Here is a 21,381-nt window from a genome sequence, read left to right on the forward strand (position 1 = left end):
TAATTAGAATAATCAAGTCAAGGAGGATGCGGTGGGCAGGACATGTAGCACGAATGGGAGAGAAGAGGAGTGCATATAGGATATTGGTGGGAAAGCCAGAAGGAAATAGACCACTGGGAAGACCAAGGCGTATGTGGTTGGACAATATTAAAATGGATATTAGAGAGATGGGATGGGATGGGATGGGATGGATTGAACTGGGCTGGCTCAGGATAGGGACCAGTGGAGGGCTCTTGTGAACACGGTAATGAACTTTCGGGTTCCATAAAACGCTGGAAAATTCTTGAGTAGCTGCAGATTTGTCTTCTCAAGTATGGCTCAGCTCCATAAGTAAGTAAGTAAAGGTAGGAATCAAGTTAAATGCTACTTAGATGGTATCTGCTAGAGTAGACAGCAAACGTAACTCCTTAAGGTAAGGAGCTGGAATAGCTCAATCGGTATAGCGACAGGCTACGTGATGGACGGCCGGGGTTCGATTCCCGACAGGGGCAAGATACTTTTCATTACTCCACAGCGTCAAAACCGGCCCTGGGGCCCACCAAGCCTCCTGTCTAATGGGTGCCGGAGGCTCTTTCCCAGGAGGTAAAGCGTCTGGGACGTGAAGCTAACCAATCCCATTTAGTGCCGTGGTCCAGAGTGGTGGAGCTATACCTTTACTCCTCATACGTTTCCATGGCGTGGTGCTTAGTTAATTAAATACAGAGACAACTTTACCGTCACTACTTAAAGTGGCTTGGGAGGTGAAACGTGTGGACGGATGAACACGACTCAGGTTATTATGTACGAAGTTCAAATAGCGCTTGAGAATCTTCAAACCCCTAAACAGGACAAAGTGACTCCACCTCAGGCATCTTCTAAACCTGTGCCACCCTCAATATGCCTGTCTCCTTTTCTTCGAAATAAATTCGTAAAGCTTTTCAAGGGCATACGGTGTCACATCTCAGGAGATAGTACTCTTCATAGTCACCATTGTGAGAACCTCAGATCTCACTGTTCCTTTCTTACCTCATTTTTGGCCTGCTTTCCTAAAGTAGGCTTGTGCTATTTCGATGCTGTGTCTCTGTGTATTCCCCCCCCCNTTTTGGATGCCTGACCCAATCTTTATGAAACTTGGTATCTATATCATGGCACCTGATCCCATACCAACGACTTCATAAATCCCTCCCATCTACCTGTTTCTGTGTATCTCCCTATCGTTGCTAGGCAACGTCTCTATAAAAACGTTACCGCGACAACGATTACTCACGCAACATTAGAAGAATTTTTGGACGTATCGTTTTTATGCGGTCCTTGTCGTATCATGTAAATTAGGCAATTAGTTTTTTCCAGAATTTCTTGTCTCTTAATTCATTTAACGGTGGTTTGATTTCATCATATTGTATAGCCTATAGCATTGAATTATATGGTCAGTGAATCATGAATTGGGAAATATATGGAGGGAAGGGATCATAAGGTTGCATTTACCTGGAGATACTGAGGAATAGCACTAACAAAATATCACGATATGCTGTCTCCGGGCTGAGATTTCAACCCGGTACATCCCGAATGCGAAGCATGAAATCTGCTCACTGAGCCGCAACGACCGCTGAAGTTGAGACCCCTTTGTCATGAATAATGTTTTCCCCGAAAATTCTCAATTACTTCTTCCTGTCTCACCTTTTAGACGCGGTTTCAACTTCGCCATACGCTCATGGGGCGCTTTGCGGATTATTGCCCTATGAAAGCAAATGGCTGGTCACAATGGCCACGCAGTCTAAGGCATGAAATTTCTTCGCCCGTTCAAACACTCGGACCGTAGGATCGAATCCCACTCGAGGTGTGGATGTCTGTCCGCGTTTCTTCTGTGTTTGTGTTGTCCTGTGTATGTATGTATGAAGGGTAGGCCTTCTTGGCCCTTGCACCGCGACCTACAGTGGTCTATTATGTCCTGTGTAGCTAGGGGCCTTGCGACGGGGCTGATCCCCTGTCCATGGGGTCTACCAGCTGTTCTGATGGGAAAGATGCTAGAAGACCTAACATGAAATGTAGAAGAAGAAGAAGAAGAAGAAGAAGAAGAAGGCACACGCCCCTACACTCAAGTAGGCATGTGCACTTTGGACGGGCTATAAGAAAAAAGCGATAGAGCGGCATCATCGGTAGGCCCATGACGTAATGCAAATTTTTGGTAATAGCAATGCCACTCAGATGTGGCATATTGAACCCTATGCATTTATAATGACGAACGCTGTAAAACATTTCGCGAACCTCAGTTTGGTAAGCAGTGAGTGTCGGAACTCCACGCAGTGAGGCTTCTGCTACACTTTCCAGTGCAATTTGGAGCAAGCGGCCGGACATTCATAAACATTTCCGGGTGAAAGCTGACCAGGATCATGATCTGTCGGTCACGATCAGCTCCATGGTCGTCAAGATCTCCTCTTGGATCCATAATTGATTAAAGGGCCCAAAGTTTTTGTTTATTTAACGACCGTTAATAATTCGTATCGTCACAGTGGCCGCGCGGTCTAAGGCATGGAACTCTCTTCCCTCGCTCGAACGCTAGAATCGTGGATTCGAATCCCACTCAAGGCATAGATGTCTGGTGTTGTTCTGTGTGTGGGTAGTTGTCTTGCGACGGGCTGATCCCCCATCCAAGGAGTCCTATCGATTGTGTATAGGATTAAAAAACTGGAAAAAGCGACTAAGGCCCAACAAAAGGACCGTAGAACCATAGATAGCAGTTCGTATTAGACCTGTATAATGAATTGGACGGGTCGCGGCCTAGTTTGAGGTGCTGTTGCAGCATGTGCCTGCAGGCTAGTATCGTACCCTAAAATATGCTACTCATAATTCATAATCCTGCTATCCGACGCTGTAAGCATATAACCTATGCAATTAAGACAACGGCTTCAAATAAATAAACAAGAATTAACAAGTTTTCTCGGCGCCAACACGACTTGTAGTATATTCGGAAGGTACATAGTTCAAAATCCGGCTTGAGCTCTTGCTGTTCTGAGGCATTGATGGTTTTCCTTAGCCGTTCTAGTCGAATGCCGGGATAGTACATTGAAATAAACTACCGATTTACTTTCCATTTCACGTTACTGATGTAGCCCCCACATATTTAGCTCGACATGAAACAGCCTCTGAAGATGATATAGCATCGTTAAACAGCGTAGGAACCAGTGGGCAGAAAGCGGTGTAGTAGCTAGTGCTGAGATTATGCGTAGAGCTTCACCTCACAGCTGAAGTAAGATTTCATGGTATGAGGAACCAATGTGATTCCCGTGACGGAAGTGATGTTGGGGTTGGTTACCTGATTGCAGTCTGCACTGTCTGATCAATTTACTTGGAGCCAGGCAAGTAACGCTTGACTTATGTTGGGCAGATTGTTTCCCATTTCACGGTTGCTGGTCACATTTGTGCTCCATTGCGCTCCTGGCATAGAAATATGAGGACTGTTCCCTCGACAACGGAGACAGGTTCTTGTTCATCGCCATATTCACAAAATCCTATCTTTGAATTCTATTTTGGTCAATTTTAATAGACTTTAGATGTAAGATTTGATGCTTTCACGGCGGTGACTATGAAGAAAGCAGTCTTCTGGGATTTGGCACCGTGTATATGTGGTGTTAACCGACGTTTCGGAGGAACGTATCGCCTCCATCTTCAGGGTAGAAGAAAAAATATAAGAAATCTTCAAGCGAAGAGACCGTGAGAACCGGTAAAAGCAGAAGTCTGCTTTTACCGGTTCTCACGGTCTCTTCGCTTGCAGATTTCTTATATTTTTTCTTCTACCCTGAAGATGGAGGCGATACGTTCCTCCGAAACGTCGGTTAAGACCACATATACACGGTGCCAAATCCCAGAAGACTGCTTTCTTCATAGACTTTAGATCTTCGTAGCCTGTTTTCCAAAAAAGTTGCTTTAAAATTATTATTCTTCCTTCTACGCCTAGATCTATAAAATAGGAATTTCCCCTGATATTTCCGGTGTAATATGTGTGATACAGTTCATAACAAATTAGTTGACCCCTCTCCCAGCCTCTCATTGGCTGTTCATGTCAGTTTGTTCAATGTACTGGTGGCTTCTTTGCATGCCCTAAGACCGTCTTCTCCCCTCATGCTCTAGTGAGAAGGACTCCTCTGAAGGTGAGTAATTGTTGCAAAAGGAGCTGATTTAATTGTTTGTAGCGCATTTATAATTATATGTGCTTCTGCTTCAACGTGTAATAACTTGGCATTTTACTCAAGCGGTGTATTCACGTCTTCCGTTCGGTTTTCAGAATAAATACTAATCGCTTCTTAAAATATAATTAACCGACTTGTGTTTGTAATGGGAATGCTGTGTTTTTTCTTGGAGTACCCACATTATAAGAATTATCTATAAAAGCTTTATCCTGTAAATCTTTAAGGTACAATGGTTAATAATTATATCGATCTAAGCTTAGAGGCGGCCGGTCACGGTAGCCGAGCGGTCTAAGGCACGCCCTGTCTTCGCTCGCTTGGAAGCCGGGATCGTGGGTTAGAATCCAACTCAGGGCATGGATCTTTGTGTGCGTTTTTCTGTTTGTGTACAGGTAGAGGCCTTGCGACGAGCTGATCACTCAGGCCAAAAGTCCTACCGAATGCGTAAGATCTAGACAAAACCAAGTGAACGGAGAAGTTCATGGAGGTAGGCCTAGGCCCACTGGGGCTGTAGTGCCAAGGAAAAAAAGTTTAGAGGCGAAACTTTCTTCTTGTGGATATTTCTCATTTGAGGCTTAGTAGTGAGGTACAGTAGACATATATTCTGAGTATGTATATTAGTCAGTTCAAGATAGTGACAATTGGATAGGCATAGCCTCAGACATATGAAGCAGGAAATGCATATATCAGTTTCGAGGCGGAATTTTAGGCCTCTCAGATACAAAGGTCACCGGTTCGAATGTCTCTAGAGACATGGCTGTTGGCTGAGATTCTTATGCGCTGTACTGTGATAGATGCGGTATGATCTTTATCTGATCCGAAGACTAAGGAGTTCAAGAGATTGTCTTAATAAGTGTGGATTTGTAAGTTTTGAGGTTTTCACGGCGATGACAATGAAGAAAGTCGTCTTCTGGGTTTAGGCACCGTGTATTCTTCGTTTTGGCAGTAGCAGTAGCTACTGCTCTACGCATTCCAAGCCATTCAACTGCTCTGAAGATGGAGGCGCTACGTTCCTCCGAAACGTCGGCCAAAACGAAGAATACACGGTGCCTAAACCCAGAAGACGACTTTCTTCAAGTGTGGATTTATTTGGAAAACATTTGTAATATGAAAGAATAATTCTTCAGTCAACCTTTAGCACCAAGGAGAAGTTTCATCAAACTGACTGAAGACGAACTATGTGAGAAAGCAAAGTTTGCGTAATCGTTTGTTTAAAATGGGGACATCGTGGAAATTGCCTATGAAGGAGTGGCGATACTTTGGTATGCAGCCCTGCTGATCCAGTTGGCTCACATGACACATAGACGAAGAGGTCGGTTCCATCCACAGCAAGTGGATCAGTGTCCCTAGATCGCACTGGATGCGCTCTGTAAACTTTAGTGTGGCTCCTGAGAGACCATTCGGATTTCTTTCATTCTCGAGGAGTAAGACTCGTTGATATTTCTGATGCCTGGATGTTTGTGGACACAGTTTTACTTTGCACAGCCGCAGTGGTTCGTCATCATATATCGGTACCCCTGCTTGTACTTCTCGCTTCTACGGGTTGTTGATGAGGGCAATAAGGTGGCCCTCAGAGGTGTTGCCTTCATACATACTAATTTCTACGAGCATGTAATTTTCATTTAACGACCTTTTTCAACTACACTGATTGAATATTGTCGAATGAGGCATGATAGAATAGTTGTGAATGGTGAATATATGAGAGGATGGCGGTCGTAAACCGTTTTTAAGGTACTCTCCCATAATTAGCCTGGGGGAATGCAAAGAAATCATGAAATATCGTTTCATTGTTTCGAACAGGTTCTTCTTCTGAAGCGGGAAAATTTAATGCAGTAGTGCACGCAAGCGTCCAGGCAGAGTCGTTGACTCTGAGGTTACTTAACCATACTGTTTCACACAGAACATCTAGTCTAGTGGAAGGCACTCCGTATTGGAGATGTCCCAAGTTCAAATATGGGCCCGCAGACTGACTGACTATGGTTTTCCCAGTTTCTTTAGGTTAGTCCCTGGATAGTACCTCAAATTAGGCCGCTGCCACTTGTTCCATATGTTTTTAAATCTATTATTTACTAATCAACCTGCCACTCTACACTTCATGCTTCGACTTTCTGAAACCGTTGTTAAATAATCACTACTCAAGAATTTCCCAGCATTTTATGGAACCCGAAGGTTCATTACCGTGTTCACAAGAGCCCTGTACTGGTCCCTATCCTGAGCCAGATCAATCCAATCCATCCCATCCAATCCTATGTTTCTAAGATCCATTTTAGTATTGTCCACCCATGTACGCCTTTGTCTTCCCAGTGATCTCTTTTCTTCTGACGTTCCCTCCAATATCCTATATGCATTTCTCTACGTCACCATTCGTGTTACATGCCCTGCCCACCTCATCCTCCTTGACTTGATCATTCTAATTATACTTGGAGAAGAGTACACGTTATGAAGCTCCTTATTATGCAGTTTTCTCCAACCTCCTGTCACTTCATCCCTCTTCGGTCCAAATATTCTCCTCAACACCCTGTTCTGAAACGCCCTCAGTCTATGTTCCTCCTTTAATGTCATAAAATATAAATACAACAATTTTTCATCATGACGGGTGGTTAAATACTCTCTGAAAAGGAGCAGCCGTGTTCCAGGCATTCACCTGGAGAGACTGATAGGAACCATGGAAACATCAGTCAGGAAAGGCGGTAATGTGTTAGAGATTAGAACCCATATCTCCTGAGTACAGGCCTATAGAGTTACTATTGCAACAGGCTGTTGGTTAGAATTAAACTGATTATACATTGTAATCTAATAACAAAATTTGGACTCAATTTAAGTAACCAATATCAACTTTATATCCGACATGAAAGGGCATGCGCACAGACAGCTCATGCTATGAAGCCTTAAGGCTTTATGCATAGCCTTAGCACTGGAATTACCTTAACTCGCCTGCCATTCCGGAGCTTTTCTGGACATGAAAGTAGTGAAGAGAACAATACCACCGCCCTTACCAAATAGTCACTTTGCAGAGTAGAGTATCCCGGACCATCTTCGTTATGAACCGAAATTTCTAGAATGAAGGACGTACTCGAGACTGGAGTACACGTTTTGCTACGGCAAACACCATTGGTCTTGATGGTCGTTATTTCACATACATATATGTTGCTGTAAAACCATTCGCACTGCAGATACAACACGCATATTAATAAATTGTCTTCCGTGTGTTTAAAAAATCTGCAAATGAAACTATAGATCATAACAAATCTCTTCTCTACGGCGTCCAGACCGGCTCTGGGGCCCACCCAGCCTCCTATCCAATGGATATCGGGGGGTAGTTCCCCTGGGGCAAAGCGGCCGGGCCGTGAAGCTAACCACTCACTTCCATCTAGTGAGGAGAAAAAGAATGGTGGAGCTATACCTCCACCCCCCATATGTCGTCATGGCATAGTGCTTAATTAATTAAGCACAGAAACAACTTTACATTTACAATTTATTTATATGAGACCATTATTTTTTTCAAGAAATTTATGATGTTGGAGTTGAGCTTCATGCTGTATATGGATTATACGTTAATGTAGAATTAGTTTCTCGTTACAGCTCTTAGTGCAGACCGCACTAAATCGACTTAGTAAACTCGGATATGAATCATTCTGATGGACAAACTGATGAAGGCAAACGACCTCCCGTCTAATCTGGACGTCGTTTCTTCTTGTTGCATAGTTGCTATGGAAATGCATAGCCTCATTATCGCCAGCACTTTCGTAACAAAATTGCATGCTGCCCTCTTGAAATATCAACTGGAAAGTGAAGGGCGCTTCATCCTTTCTCTCTGCATACTTCACAGCTTTGACGAGTGATTCCAGGTCGCCATGAAAATTCCCACAACTCTCCCTCACACACACACTTACAGACATACAAGCCGAACGTGTTTTTAAAATCGCCGTCAGCTTATGAACTCTCTTTATATTCAGTGCATAAGGGGGAATTCGTGTCTGTCCATCCGTCAGCATGTTTCATTTTCCAAAATAATTAACGGATTTTGGCGAAGTTTGGAAATTTAGGCCTACACAAAACTATTCCTAAGTTCATCGAAGTCACACTTCATACATTTCCTTATAATCAACGCAACATTTAGACTGGCTGACCAATTTGTCCGTGGGCTTTCACGGCCTTTGATACGTAACTTTTCCTTTCGGCGTTTTATCCGGGTGGTATATTGGAATTTTTCAAGTGTTTCGACTCTTCTCAGTGGAGGTGGCGACTGCAAAATTGCCCTACGCGAAAGGTTGCAGCGGATTCAACTTATGAGGCGACTAAACTCCGAAAGCTGAAGTTGCATTTTAACTAACGAACTATGAAACTAATTTACCAGGAACAGAGACTTTCTTGAGAAGTGAATAGTAGCTCAGCTAGTCAAACATCTCCCCCCCCCCCATCATCGACCCCAAAGACAGAGTTCTAATTGCAGTACATGAATATCAAAATCAACAAGGCTTGCAAATTGGCAGTGAACCTGCATGTGAGACAACCTGTAGTGGTGGCTCTGTGTAGCAACACCTGGACGTGTCCAGCATAATCCGAGTGGCCGATTGACCGCTGGCCCAGGAATCGCCTTTCTCTTCAGTCGGTCATTATTTCACGAATTCCTTGAAATGTAGATGGCAGCACATACTGCTCCTGGCCCCGGTACACGCCTGTACTGTGCGTAAGCACGATTCGTGCGCATTGGAAATAAAGTTACACACATTTTGCACTTCTGTAGACACACTGTATGCTTTGGCCGCTTTAACCCTGGGGAAAGAGGTCTCGACTAGCTGGGTTACAGAGCTGGTCTGAGCGCGGTCGTGAAGAGCCCTGTTCCTGTCGGGAATCGAACTCCGTCCGTTCAGCCCGTACTTACCCACTTCTTTGACTAAGCTATTCCGGCTTCTTTACGTCATCATCATCATCTACAGACATATTATTATGGATCTGCTGGTGTTTATCGGGTAAAAGGTGAAGTTGCCTCTGCCCTTAACTAATTAAGCACTATGCCATGAAGGCGTATGGGGGAGTGGATATATAGATCCAAATTTTCTTGATCTCGGCACTAACTGGAGGTGAGTGGTCAGCTTCACGCCCCGGCCGCTTTATCCCCAGGAGAAAGGCCTTCCGATACCAATTGGATAGGAGGTTGAGTGGACACCAGAGCCGGTCTGGGCAACGTGGAGAAGAGAAATTCTTAACCTTCCAGGACTCGAACTCCGACCCATCAGTCGTCCAGCCTGTACGTAGTCGTTATACCGACTGCGCTATCCCGGCTCCTAGGTGTTTGTCATGTAGTGGACCTTATATTTGTATGACCAAAGTATGGATCCAGGTTTAAGATAAAGAGTAAACATAAGTTACAAGGGATTCTTTACAACTGAAATACCCGGACCGGATGGCTGGGATTCCACCCCTAGTGGGGACACGAATTTTATTCACGTCCGCAGCTGCGTGGCCCCAGCCATTCTCCCAGTCAGGGAACTTTCCTGCGGTAAGAAAAGTGCTTGTGGTTTGTGTTATGCAAAAGCCCGATTCCGATGGCCGCGTCATATTCGACCTCTCGAACGACTGCCCCTTAGAGTGACATTAAATGGGCGCGCTTCATTCACCAGTGGCGTCTGTCTTTGTGTACGTGCGATATATGCAATGAGCTGAACTAGGTGACTTCTATTGAAGGAGCTTATACAGCGCTTTCGTTGGCGCACCCCTGATAGTTACTGGGTTTTCAGGTTCTAACAGCGGTATGAAGATTGAGTAATTTGGTAGGAAGGTAACAACGTTTCGGAGTAACCTGTTGCTTCCATCTTCAGGATAATAGAATCTCTGTAATCTGTTGACGCGAACTGAACAAACGCATGTTAATGTTCGTGTAATAGAAATACCATATAGGCCTATCGAGTTTATTCAGAATCTAAACATACCTAAAATGTTTCCATGTTTATGTATTTTTCGAAATAACTCACTTCATTGATGAAATGTCCGCACCTGTCTACATACGAGAGGGGAAAGGGGATATAGTGCAGTGTCATTGCCAACACAGAGGAGAGACTGACCCCGATAATCTGACCTCACTCAATACATGCTGATACTAAATTACTGCAACCTGTTCGTGCTCCACAGAATGTTCCGTAATGTAGTTCACTAAATTAATTTTAGCAGCACATTTCTATATGTTGTTATGTGACTCTAGAAAGTTTGCATTGCACTGATACCTCGTTCAAAATGTTCAGTCGCGTGCCTAGAGCGTTCTGTGTTTAAGACTTAGTCTGAATACGCGTCCTCTCGAAGGCCGTACAAGTTTGTGGTGTCCGCTTCACAGTCTTATTGATTGCCAGCCTACTGTTGTTGTTTTGAAAGACAAGTTTCTGAAAATTGAAGTGTTTATGTTTAATGATGCCTGCAGTGTTTTTACAAGGACTTCGAAGACAAGAAAAAACAGCCAGGACTTATTTTGAACTCACGAAACCGAGAGAAAACGAGAAGCATCCAATATATATATGCGCTTCACGGATGTCACATCTAGGTGCAGCATGCATTGAGGGCCGTGTAATGCTTTCTGATGTCTTTGTCAGCTACGTTCATTTTGAGGACGAGAAATTTCAGATTGATTAGAGATTAGAGAAGGATTAGGATGACGTGATAGTTGATTTGAGGTTCTCGTAGCGCTGACTACGGAGGGTACTGTCTTCAGAGATGTGATGCCGTATAGTCCGGTAGAAGTTCAACTGCCTTCATCTTCAGGGTCGCAGATCAATTGGCCAAGACTGGAGCTGAACGTCTGTTCATAGGACCTGAACCAGGCTGTGGCATTTCTACAGGAGTTGCCAGAAAGGCAATCAGGGACTGGACAAATATGAAGCACAAGAAATACTGGGAATCCTTGACTGGACTCAGGCAAGCAAAGGGACTGAAATCAGGACCCTCTGCTAAATGAGCGAAGGAACTGTTGAAGTTAAACAGGAACCAGCTATGATGGGTGGTAGGACTACTTACAGGACACTGTCACCTCAAAGGACACCTCTTCAAATTGGGACTAACAGTCAAACTTGTGAGAGGTGTCAAGAAGAAAATGAAACAGCCACATATATCCCGTGTGAATGTGAGGCCTTGGCTTGTTTAAGATTACGTCACTTGGGTCAATACTTTATGGAACCAAGTGACTATTTCGACGCCCCCCATGTACAAAATCCTGCGTTTCATTCAAAGCGCAGGATTCCTGGGGGGATAATCAAAAGGGGAAGGACAAAAGACCACTGTAGGTCGCCGTGCAAGGGCTGAGAAAGCCAACAACTTATACATACATTCATTCATTCATTCATTCATCTTCAGGGCCGAAGAGTAAGCGAAGCAAACAACCATCAGGACGAAGGGAGCAGTACGTTCCTCCGAAACATCGGTGAACTTCTGCTGGAGCACACACCGTCACATCTCAGAAGATAGTACCCACTTTTCTAAATGGTACTTCTATGTTTTGGTGTACTGCTCAGCATGGAGTCGAGAGACTGAATAAGAACTCGTTAAACACAGTCTCAGAGCCGAATTTAGAATCTCTTGAACATTAAACTAAAGGTTATATGAAACGTAGTAGGTCTGCATTTTCTGTATCCACGAAGTCAAATCGGATGGATTGTGTAACTTACCTGTCATCCATATTTGGTTCCGAGATTAAGAATGCAGGAAGCTATACCTCCATTCCCTGTACGTATTTGTACCGCGGTGCGTAATTAAATATGTTATAGGCTAAGATTACATAGTAGTCTCTTATACAAATTTCACAGTAAGTATGTCAGTTATTATTTAAACCGAGGTTGTCACCGTTTCAGTGCCAGCATTTGTAATTTAAATTGTAGATTTGTTTGGCCACTGCAGTTCATGAATGTTCCTCGCGTCAGATGTCTCACGCAGCAGCCAGGAACTAGCAAATAAATTGGAAATCGTGGCCGAAGTTCCTGTCGGAATGTTTACAGTAAGCTGAAACAGGAGAGGAAAATGAAGAAAGCAGTCTTCTAGGATTTGGCACCGTGTATATGTGGTGTTAACCGACGTTTCGGAGGAACGTATCGCCTCCATCGGTCGGTTAACACCACATATACACGGTGCCAAATCCCAGAAGACTGCTTTCTTCATAGTCACCGCCGTGAAAGCCTCAAATCTTACATAGGAGAGGAAAATATTGGGATTATCGTTTTCTGAGTTATGACATTATGTGGTGCACAGCAGGACCAGAATCTAAGTCTTTACTTCTGTAAAAATCTCAGGTCTTGTCTAAGATAAAAGAAGTTGGGAAACCAAAGAATTCCATTGAACCCATAAGAATGATCGGCTTACATTTAACAGGCTTGTTAACTGATTCCCTATGATCCACACAATGCCACGGAGTATAGAATATAAACCTCAAACATAACATAACCGCACCATTATAACAGGGAACTAAAAGAAATCGTGTCTGAAGAATGACAAGGGATAGACTTCGAAAGGTATTACTAAACTATAAACGCAGAGGACACCGAAGTGCCGGACGACTCATAGGTAAATGGGAGAAAACAGGCCAATGGCCTATGCCCTTACAGAAGAAGACTAAAGAAGCAGTTACGCTTCTGTCAGATCGTGACCACAGACCATATAAGGTCGAAACAAGTTGTAGAAGTGACAACGTAGTACACCAACAGCCTGCGAGCACTACAAGAAACCGCACCGCAAACACTGCCTACACAAATCATATGATAAACCAGTGCAACGGGATTCTGAAACAATATTGCTGAGAATCCACTTTGGTTTGCAACAGCTGGCTGCAGTGCGTCACAAGTTGATTTCATCTTAATCATAATCACAGAGCTAGCGCCGGCCACGTCTTGTAAGAGCGTAGTGGCCCGGGTAGGCCTACCAGCCGTTCCAGCGACCAGTGTATCTCAATCTTCCTTGTCTCGGGTCAAATAAAATGTCGCTGGCTTGCAGCAGCCCCATGCTTGTCTTTGTACTCGTTAACCGCCCCAGCTTTACAAATGTAGTTCCCAGTTCCCCTGACTTCTTGCTTTTTGGTATTTAAAATTAAATATATTTAGTTTTTGGACATCATTCCTCTGGGGGATGAGAGGAATGCATATAGGATTTGGGGGTGAAAGCCAGAAGGAGAGAGACCACTAGGAAGATCTAGACGTAGGTGAGTGGATAATATTAAAATGGATCTGAGAGAGATAGGATGAAGCGATTTGGACTGGATTGATCTGGCTTAGGATAGGGACCAGTAGATGGCTCTCGTGAACACGGTAATGAACTTTCGGGTTCAATAAAATATTGGGAGTTTCTTGAGTAACGGCACAACTGACGGTTCCTACTGAAGGGCTCAGCTCCATGGAGTTAGTTACTGTTAATGTTATCCCATGAAGGAAATTTAACTTTCTGTCCGTGGTTCCGCTTCCGTCTTAAGATTCGCACACACGTTCTTTGGAATGGTAGACGGTGAACATAAGGTCATTTGGGTCATGTCACCGCGTAGTTTTGTAGATGGTTACGAACATTTCAGAACAATTTGCTGTCTTATTAATGATTTTGAAGATGGAAGCAGAAAGTTCCTCTGCTCTTGTATGGCATAACCCAAGAGGGTACACTTTTAAAGTCTTCTTTTTTATTTCATATGTCGTTCTGTTCTCTTCATTGTACGAAGAACTGAATGTTTCAGTCGATATCATCCTTTGTTCAGTGGGTCAATTTGCACGTGTTCTATTGAATATGTCACCATATGGTTTGTATGTGCCTCATACTTCGAATTTCGGGGACAGACATTCTCATTTCTAGGATAGAATTTAAATTTGACAACGACCACTTGATTTTTCTTTCAGCGGCGATCATCATGGTGGCACGTCTCAGGCTTCCAAGGATTCAGTCTCAATAACTACAGGTTTCTGTTATTTTAATATTTTTAATTCGCTTAGTGGGGGGTGGAGTCCAGCTGGGTTCACTCGGCACAGCGGCCACTGATTGGCCTATTGTAGCCTGCCCCCCGGGTGATTATGACGATGGAGAATTTGGTGGAATGAAGATTGGCAAGGGAAACCGAAGTACTCGGAGAGAACCCAATCCAGCGCCACTTTGTCCACCACAAATCACACTTGACCAGACCGAACCCGGGCCTCCGCTGTGGGAAGCCAGCGACTAACCGCTTGAGCTATGGGGCGGCCAGGTTTCTGTTATAGTCTAGGGGGTTTTTTTCTCCCCCCGCTAGTGTGGTGGGGCTAAGTCCCTTATAGCAGCAGGGGATGTAGCTCAGTGGTAGAGCGTTCGCTTTGCGTGTGAAAGGCCCCGGGTTCGATCCACGGCATCTCCATTTTGGCCGCGCCATAGCTCAAGCGGTTAGTTGCTGGCTTCCCACCGCGGCGGCCCGGGTTCGATTCCGGGTCTGGTCAAGTGGGATTTGTGGTGGACAAAGTGGCGCTGGGGCAGGTTTTCTCCAAGTACTTCGGTTTCCCCCTGCCAATCTTCATTCCACCAATTGCTCCACAATCACCCTCACCTATCATCTGGGGCTGGTACAATAGGCCAGAAGTGGCTGCAGTACAAGGGACTTAGTCCCACCCCTCTAGCAATAAAAAATACTTGAGACCTCTGTCAGCAATGTTTCTGGTTAGATTAATATACTTTCTGCCAGTCACATCTCTGCCACAATTAACGTACGAAGTATGCATTTTATATTTAGATAAAAATACGTTTTATTTAGTTTTGAAAATAGTGTTTTACTCTGAGGAATGAATAAAAATCATTAATGATCGAAAAATCTGACTTAAGGGAGATGGAATTGTTAAGGAATTGATGAGATTTCGCAAGAAGGAACTTTATGAATTGCACAACTCATCCAGACATCTTACGGCAGATTGCGATGCTGAACATGATGCAAGAAAGAAGTACTTTCAGAATTTTGATGAGGATCTTGGGATGGACCCTTGAAGGACATGGAAAGATAATATTAAAAGCAATTTTAGGGGAATAAGTTGTGGGACTATGAACGTACTAGCCCGGTATCATGTCGAGCCTGTGGCCGTGAGATGTGGTAGCTGATCCACTCATTTCGTTTCTTTCCTCTCCAGTATGTTGGAGTGCCAAGCACACGTCAGTGTTTCTGAGTTTACTTTCTAATCCAGTCGGGACCGGCCATTCTTCGATTTATGTTACTTTTTCAATCGCTTTGAACTAAATGTCATAAAACAGGTATCCCTACATGTTGCCTGTGTTGCCTTTCACACCTCTTGTTGCACTTGATACAGCGTCAGTAAATAACCAAGTGATTGGCGAAGCAACAGTTGTTAAACATGGTGTGGGTCGTATCTAAATATTTCGGACCAATACTATGTTGTACAAAGAATATGGCGGATAATTGGATAATGGCTTGTCCACAGATAAAGCTCAGTTCTGTTTCGATGATTGACTGGGACGGAATTAAAGCTGTTTCCGGTGGGATGTGATCTGGAGTGCCTCCCACTGTTATCTTGTCCGTGTGTATATCAGCTACATGATTCTCTTGAATATTGGTGGTACCTTGCCTTTGTACTTTTCTGTTCCTTGCCATCAGTGCCAACATGGCGGCCATGCAGACTTCATCATGAAACATTCTGATGTTCTATGTTCTTGATTTTTACTGCCTTCTCAGCTACGTCATGTGTCATAACTTATCGTCACTCCGTAGGCTATGTAGCAGTGTGTCTGTGATTTGTGAAATGTCAGGGACACAAAAAGAATCTGCCTTGGACTGTCTGAACAGGTTTTAGTCTAAAGGGTCTAGAGACTGCGGTAATCAAAGAAATCCTGTGAGGGGGTACGCTACCTCCGGGTCGAGAGTCTGACCCAAGACGTCTCAAGCATGAAGTCGTGGATTCTGGTGTAGAGACACATACATATACATTAATGTGATGATGAGCATAAGCAGTTAGTAGCTCAGTCTGTATAGGCCTTGTGATTGGCAACGGACTGGACTACCGCGATCCTATTTCTGGGAGATATATGTATCTATTAAGTGTCACATTATCCGACGGTGCACAACGTATGCAGTTCACAGCGCTGTTAATTAAACCAAGAAATAAACTGTTAGATAATATTGAAACCCTGGCCAATGAAGACCGATGTTATTTGTTGCACGGGCCCGGGACCGGCGCGACCACAGTTGAGTACATTTTGCACCAGAGCGTTAGAAATGCTGGGCGCCTTGGAATGTTCTGCATTTTCGTATTCCTTTCGGCAGCGGGACGTGTAAATGCAGCTGCCGAGGGAACCCAGCAAGCTGCAGAGTGTTGACGCTGACGTCACAGCAAATGATACCTGCACCCGTTTATCACTGAGGCAGTACAGTGCTGCATGTCGTTATCGATAGTAAATGAATCGGACCATGAAGAAAACATTCAGTCAGGAACACTTACGCAAATACTGTACTGTCACTTATCTGTCTACAGAGTAGCCGCGACGGAAGGTGGAGAATATCTGGATCTAATGAGATAAATATGAAAATTGCACGATAAAACATTTCATTCGTAATTTGTTCTTTTCACACGCAGTTGATATGGAGATTTAATCAGCAAGAGATGGGTGGCATGTTTAGTACGCATATAAATCATAAAATCGTACGGAATTTTGATAGAAATCCCTCATGGAAATGGAGCAAACCAGTCTGATGAAATAGATATATTTGTGATAATACAATAATAATTTTCCATACAGGAAGTTGTATGGCCGGTCACGGTAGCCGAGCGGTCTAATGCATGTACTGTCTTCTCTCGGTTGGAAACCTGGATCATGGGTTCGAATCCCACACAGTGCAGAAATGTTTAGTATGTGTATGTGTTTATTCTGGGTTTATGTTATCCTCTGCTTAGGTAGAGGCCTTGCGACGAGCTGGTCACTCGTCCAAGGAGTCCTGCCGCCTGTAAAATGATCATGAAACTGAAAATCAGAGACCAGGGAACAAAGGGGCTGTAGAGCCAGTGAAAAAGAGGAAGTTATATATTTAAATGGCTCAGAACATGGTCCAATGATGAGGTTTTGTGAACGGAGTGATGGGCTTCCGGTTTCGTCGACAACAGAAAATCGCTTGACCAAATAAAAACTGAGCAGCTGAGGCAAGAGGTGTTAATGCGTTTCCATGTGGAACCCGGCCATTACGCTAATCATGTAAGCTAGGATGAAAAGTAGCAAGAAATTATGGGGAAAACTGAAGATGCATAGTTTCCTTTAGATTTTCTTTATTGATAGTAGGGTGGGGTCCCTTGTACTGCGGCCACTTCTGGCCTATTGTACCAGCCCCAGATGATAGGTGAGGGTGATTGTGGAGCAATTGGTGGAATGAAGATTGTCAGGGGAAACCGAAGTACTGAGAGAAAACCTGCCCCAGCGCCACTTTGTCCACCACAAATCCCACTTGACCAGATCTGGGATCGAACCCAGGCCGCCGCAGTGGGAAGCCAGCGACTAACCGCTTAAGCTATGGCGCGGCCTTCCTTTAGATTATTCCCTTCTGCTTCCAGTGAATATAATACATTGGAAAGTAATAATTATACAATCAATCGTATCTGTTTAGGTAAAAATTACTAGCAATATGAGCTGCTGCTGTAAGACAAATGTAATACTTTCGCCGCCACCGCCTCACTTTTAGACAGTGTTAGGGTGTGTACTATTGAACTATACCAGATTTTTACGGAAATAATTTCAGGACAAACGGCGTGAAGCACAGTCTTGCTGCTGATCAATAACTTGTCAACAAATTCTGGAATCCGAAGTTTCATTACCGTGTTCACAAAAACCCGCCAACATTTTCGTATGTATAGACTTTACTGAAAACCCCTTCACCGACAGTGCGGCAGTGACATGCGAAGAGATAGCTTGCAGCGTATATGCCTTCTTGTAAGTCATTCTAAGATGGCCTTGAACTGAATCGCTCTGCTTGCTGCCTGCTTCAATCTAGTTCCTTACTTGGGATGAACTTGGACTCTGAAGACGGAGCGATATCTTGCTCCGAAACGTTGGTTAACGCACTTTGGACTTTACTCCGTCATACCCCTAGAGGCCGGAACTCTTCTGAATCTTAATCGATCAGACTTATTCAGTTATTTCCGAGTTATTCGGGTTAGCGCACTCACGGAAATAATTCATAGCATTCCATGTTCATGGGCTTCATCCCATGTCCGACCTTCCCTGTTGTAGGTTCCATAGCAGACATAAGGGTGGTTCTGATATAGGGGTATCCGGAGCCCTGGGCACTCCGGGACCATAGCATTCACTGAACTCAGGACCGTGTTCATGTAGTTGGAAACACATTTAGTATTTATCATTGTGTATGCAGTTAAGAACGTCACAGAGGAATGAAAAGACGGCACGATAAATGGCTGGGATTATCGGACGTACGTGATAGTCGCCTGGATGGCGGGCTACCAACCTGACACGTGCGTGTAGCGCATTGCAGGCAGCCGGCGCTCCGTACGGATAGAATAGGATTCATCGGAAAACCTGTTCCAGGCATAGATTTTTGTAAGCTGTTATACGCACTGTAAAGTGGCTTATTAATAAAGGTCTAAGCGATATCATTTTGCCTTCTCATTTAACATAGGTGACTGTTAAGTTTTGAAGGGAGGAGTTCTTCTAAACCTTGGGTGAGCAAATTGTCGTCCGCGGACAGAATCCATTTTTCTGCAAGGGCACGCTAGTTTGTAACTGACGCTCACATCTTACATATTTATGAAGGCCTGATTATAGCGAAATATCGCAGAAGCATGTAACCCGGACACTGTTCATTTATTTATTTATTTTATTTCATTTTATTTATTTATTTTTCGATAATAGTTGTAGGTTGATGTGTACGGAAAGTAAAAGAAGTCACTATTCGGCTCATGAAATTGTTATGTTTGGCCGTGCTGTTCTGTTTGCTTACATTTTAAGAATATTCAGCAAATAGAATACCATGCAGTAGTTTCATGTCCGCATTTAACAAGGTCTAAACCGCGTGTTCATTTTCTAACAAATTCGGTATAGTGGACACTAAGTGTTTGTTCCATTCTATGTTTCGTTTAGGGGCACGCGATAGAGTAGTTGGTTGAGGCACTATGTTACAAGCCGGATGGTCGTGGGATCGAATCCCGATGAGGTCATTGGATTTTTTTCAATTTACCTAATCCTTCCAGCCGCACTATGGCCCTGGGGTCGACTCAGCCTTTAACAGAAATGAGTACCAGGAATATTCTTGTGAATGTTCTTGGGGGTAAAGGGCGGCCGGCGCGTAGGGCTGACAACCTTGCTGCCACCATGAGCCAGTTGTGCAGAAAACGTGGGAACCTCAACATCTCACAGCCCTATGGGCCTTCAGTGCCTGTTACACGGATACCTTTACTTACTTTACTATTTTTATTTTAGTTCTGTTATTTTAAGGGATTATTTACTTCGAGAAATAGTCGAACCTTGGAGACTTGAGTTTCGTTTAACTCGTCTTCTCGTTATGTTCATGTTTGGACATTCTGTATATGATTCCCTTGTTATATCGCTGTTGGTAAATGTACATTTTGTTCATTTGAACCCATTTCAAGAGCATTTTTACTTCAGAGTCTGATTAATCCTTCACATATGACAGATTCTTATGAAACTTGGTATATGACACTCCTATATCTTGCGAGTATTCCCATATGCATTTTTCATTAAATTTAATTCATTTTTAAGAGCCACTTTACTTGAGGTTCTAATTGAACAAAATTTTACTTATATTTTGTTTTAATGTTTTAACATATTTTTAGTTTAATTGTATTATTATACAAATATTATTACGAGCGGTTTCCTTTCCTTTATTTTAAGGCCAACATTAGGCCTACTTAAGGCCACTCTCACTAACTAATGATATGAATAATTCCTTGTTATGATTATCCATTAGGTTCCTTTGCTGTCTTTTACATCTTTAATGTACATGTCTCACAGATTTCGGGAAATCGGCGATGTGCTCTGTATCGAGTGTCTGCCATACAAAGCGTTACCCAATTTTCCTGCCCATTAGCTCATGTTTGATGGGCTCTACTGCTGCCTTTTCGGCCCATTTTCCGCTTGCCTGTTTATAGTGTGTTCGATTTGTGTACTTGCTATGTATAACTGCACTAAAATGTGTAGATGTGTACTTTTCCACAAATTTGAGAGGAATTCAGCGGTTTCTTTGTGTTCGTCCATCTAATGAATTCTTTTCCTGCAGCGTGACGTCACTTACTTCTTTGCTGATAGCCCAATACGCGTATATGTATGAAACACTTAGACCCTTACATTCAAGCCATCTGGTGCGAGATGGATGGCTTTGTCAGACTGGGACTGCACAAGGCCGTGTGATTCAGAATGTTGCTTCCCAGCATCAAGTTTGATGACATGGAGACACGTTCACTTTTATGCTTTTGACGAAGTGCATAAGTATAAAAGCATGATACTGATTGCCCGCTGTTTTGAGACAATCCATGGCAAAATTCGGAGATAGTGAAGGTGAGGCTAGTGTTCCGACCATCTTTATCCCAATTACACGAGTTTGGGTGTATCTGCTTATGATGCAGAATTCGGAAGGTACGCACAGCCTGGTCATTTGTCCGTAAGAACATTTCATCTCAGTTTGTACATATTAGTCAAATGATACTAATAAGAAGAAGAATCTTTAGGGGCTTTGGTATAGTTTAGCTGTCGGTTTCTAATAGCAGTATGTCAATAGCAGAAGTAGCAGTAGTAGTAGTAGTGGTGGTATCAGCAGCAGCAGTAGTAGCAGTAGCGGAAGCAGTAAGAGTAGTGGTATCAGTATCAGAAGTAGGGTAGTAGTAGCAGTAGTAGCAGCAGTACCAGTAGTAGCAGTGGCAGTAAATGACAGCAGTAACAGTAATATTAATCTTAGAAGACGGAAGTTATCAGTGACCCTTAATGGTAATGTATGGTAAATGATATAACCTCCGTCTCAAGTGCAAACAATATATTCTTGTGTCTTTGATCTTGCTCCCTACACTACATGTTTCGGCCTCAGACGGCCATCATCAGGTGTATAACACTCACGTCGCTGTCACACTGCACCCAGTTCAAAATTTAACATCTAAAACACTCTCCCTGTCATTATCAACTTCTACTTCGTTGATAGCTGTCCACCCGTAGATTACTTCACACACGTTAATTTTGTGTTTGTTGTAATAGCACCATAATAAAATCTTTAGTTCTAATTTTAAACTTTTAA

The 21,381-nt window shown here is 43.5% G+C and overlaps 1 protein-coding gene and 1 non-coding gene across 2 annotated transcripts in view; both read left to right on the top strand.

The window, feature by feature from the left end:
- Nucleotides 1-21,381, top strand: part of LOC111863350 (polypeptide N-acetylgalactosaminyltransferase 2) — a 150,847-nt gene that overhangs the window by 103,254 nt on the left and 26,212 nt on the right. The window lies entirely within an intron of this gene.
- Nucleotides 14,428-14,499, top strand: Trnaa-ugc. The gene has a single exon. It is a non-coding gene; the product is annotated as a tRNA-Ala (tRNA).

This window comes from Cryptotermes secundus, unplaced genomic scaffold (assembly GCF_002891405.2).
Source record: "Cryptotermes secundus unplaced genomic scaffold, Csec_1.0 scaffold509, whole genome shotgun sequence".
NCBI lineage: Eukaryota > Metazoa > Arthropoda > Insecta > Blattodea > Kalotermitidae > Cryptotermes > Cryptotermes secundus.